Source organism: Lepidothrix coronata, unplaced genomic scaffold (assembly GCF_001604755.1).
Source record: "Lepidothrix coronata isolate B3197 unplaced genomic scaffold, Lepidothrix_coronata-1.0 Scaffold2162, whole genome shotgun sequence".
Taxonomy (NCBI): domain Eukaryota; kingdom Metazoa; phylum Chordata; class Aves; order Passeriformes; family Pipridae; genus Lepidothrix; species Lepidothrix coronata.
This window is the reverse complement of record NW_016692342.1, coordinates 1-2,848: the sequence shown is the minus strand read 5'-3', so window position 1 is coordinate 2,848 and position 2,848 is coordinate 1. Positions and strand designations below refer to the sequence as shown.

The 2,848-nt window shown below is 34.5% G+C and overlaps 1 long non-coding RNA gene across 1 annotated transcript; it reads right to left on the bottom strand.

Annotated features, from left to right (window-relative positions):
* Nucleotides 1–165: 165 nt before the first annotated feature.
* LOC108491869 lies at nt 166–2,794 on the bottom strand. Its single transcript, XR_001872953.1, has 2 exons — nt 2,512–2,794; nt 166–1,951 (listed from the first exon to the last, which is right to left on the bottom strand). It is a non-coding gene; the product is annotated as an uncharacterized LOC108491869 (long non-coding RNA).
* Between the last annotated feature and the right edge of the window lie 54 nt (nt 2,795–2,848).

Below are 2,848 nucleotides of genomic sequence, written 5' to 3'. Positions count from 1 at the left end.
AAAAAAAAAAAAAAAAAAAAAAGGAAGCTGCTTGAACCACACAGAAACAGGCATCAAATTAGATACGGTAATATTTATAAATGTTTTTTAGTGTAAACATAACAGTTCGTCTTCTAGATTTACTGTAAACCATTGTACACATCATCTGATTATGAAAGACAAAGACAAGAGAAACTGAAAGTATTTAATATTCAATCCACTTACAAAGCAGGTGGCTTAATGCAAGCTGATTTATCTATGATCCCCGAGGAACATCTTTTCCAAAGTGACAGTAAATACTGTCCCAATGTTTTTGCACATTTGCATTTTGCAATGCTGAGCACATTTAAATAAACTATAATCTATTATATGTGAAAGAATGTTGATGAGCAACTTGGATCCTGAAGTGGATTAAAACCTCCTCCAAAGGCAAAACGTTAGTACATTATAACTTAATTCTATATACTATATTATGCAGCAAATCTTAACTATAGAAAATACTTCAATCAGTGATGGACTGTTGGTAATTTATAAAGAGGGAATCTATGATCAAGGCAAAAACTAGGTAACCACATAATTTGTGTCTCAGTTTCTACAGAAATTTACAGGCTTTCAATTTACTAATGAAAAATAAAAACAAGAGACAAGTGGATTTAGCTAACTTTATTAACTTTAAATCTAATAAAAATCCCAAGACACGCCTGGAATCCTTAGAAATTCTATGAATGCATGTATATAAACCCAAACAAAAACCCTGCAGCTTTAAGTCCTTACTGAATGGTTTTATATTAAAAAAAACCACAAACCAACAACAAAACCCAAACAGCAACAACAACAAAAAGGAAAAAAAAACAAAAACAAAAACAAAAGGAAAAAAAAACAACCCTCAATGTGCGCAGATACTTCAACTTAAGTTAGCAGAAGACCAAACAGATTCTAAGCTTCTTTTCCATTTCCCTAATAAGTCTTTCAATCTGCAAGTATCTACAATCCAGCTAACTGAAATCAACATTTAGTGTTCACTAGAGCTGTTTCACAGCAGCATATATTTAAGTTAGGGATTCAAATTTCTAGACATAGAAGAAAATGATAAATACAATCTGAACAGCAGTCTAAATGTTTAATATTGACATTCAAATATATCTGCATTGTGCTGAAATTTTAGAAACAAACACAAAAATCTGATCAGACAAAAACTCTGGTGATGAGTATGCTATATGTATCAGTCAAACTGAATATAGTCCATATTCTGTTCCCAGTATTAAGGATGTTATTTGACTCAGAACTGATATTGTAAATATACAGCAGCCATTTTTTCCTAATTAAGGAATGTCTCAATACATAATATTATCCTTTTCTAGATGATCTTTATACATTTAAACTAAAATATATGATTGATTAAATTAAGGAATTCGAGGTTAGTAATGAGTGAAATCATACTTTCAAAGCTTGATACTACATAAAACAAACCAAAAGAAAGAGACCACACAATTCTACTTACTAAAGCAGCTAATCTTGCCTGCAAGTTTGGGGTCACAAAGCCCATAATATGTGCAAACAAATGCAATACAAGGAACCATGCAAAAATACAGTAATGAATTGAAAGAAAAAAAATGTAAAACCTAAAAAAAAAAAAAATAAATTTAGAAAAAATTATAAATACACTGAAAGAAACTCAACTGTCTTCTACAATAAACTGTAGGTCTAGCATTAGTTGTACCATGTAGCAGAGCCAGCACTCTAAGGTTCAATGTTCCAAATCTGCGCAGGTAAGTCGTGCCATCTTTGGTTGACTGCAGTACCAGGAGGGATGAGAGGGAGCGAGCGGGAGGACAAGAGTTCTGGAAAGCAGTGTCAACTTTCACTGGGCAGCTGAGCCTCAATGTCCACTCTGCAAATGGGGCACTTCTTGTTAGTAATCAACCACTGATCTACACAGACTTGGTGGAAAAGGTGCATACACGGAAGGCGCCTGTCAGCAGAACAGAGAAACATGGGTGTTAGTGCAGCATTTCCACATCCACACACACACTGGAAAAACACAACCTGGCTTTTGCTACTCAGGGCTGTTCTTTCTGCAGGTCCATGCTTTCCCAAAAGTTTCACAGCCTTTCCAGTTGAACCTTCACTCTGTCTAGTTCCAACAAGAAATGGATATGGGCAATGAAGTCAAGTATCAACTGGATTCCACTGTATTAGGCTGACTTAAATCTGTTATAGCTTAAGTAGCACAACTCCAGTCCAGAAAAACTAAAAGTGACAGCTGTGATTAATTCAAGGTATCAGCTTGGGCTCATAACACAGGCAGTCAACTTATGAAAGACCGTAATAAAATAACCTACATTCTACCTAAAGACAAGGCAGACTTAACAATGTGTGTTTTCAGTTGCAACTTGTTTTATTTCATTAGTTCAACAACAGACTATTTAATGGTAACTGTTCACCCAGGTAGTCCTGCAAGTGTGCCATATTTGACTGTGGTGTCGAAGCCAGAACATTTAACATCACATTCTGATATTCAGTGTTATTTACCTGACATCTTCACCTTCCTCCAATATAGACAAACAGATGGTACACTTTTCCTCTGTGTCTTCTTCTGTTCCTTCCTCTGCATCTTGTTTGCAGTGTAGTTTCCTCTGTGAGAACCAATCAGTTGTTACCTTATTAGTAGAGATGACATTATTGACAAACTGAGTAAAATCTGTTTTTGATACATATTCAACACATATTTCTTTGAAAACATTTTGTAATATTTATTCACATGTATTTGAACCGAAATGAATCAAGAACCAGCACTTGGAGCAAAACTTAGACATTTGAGACTTAACTATTGTTAATTATAGAAGTCTGCAGGACTGTGAATATATTA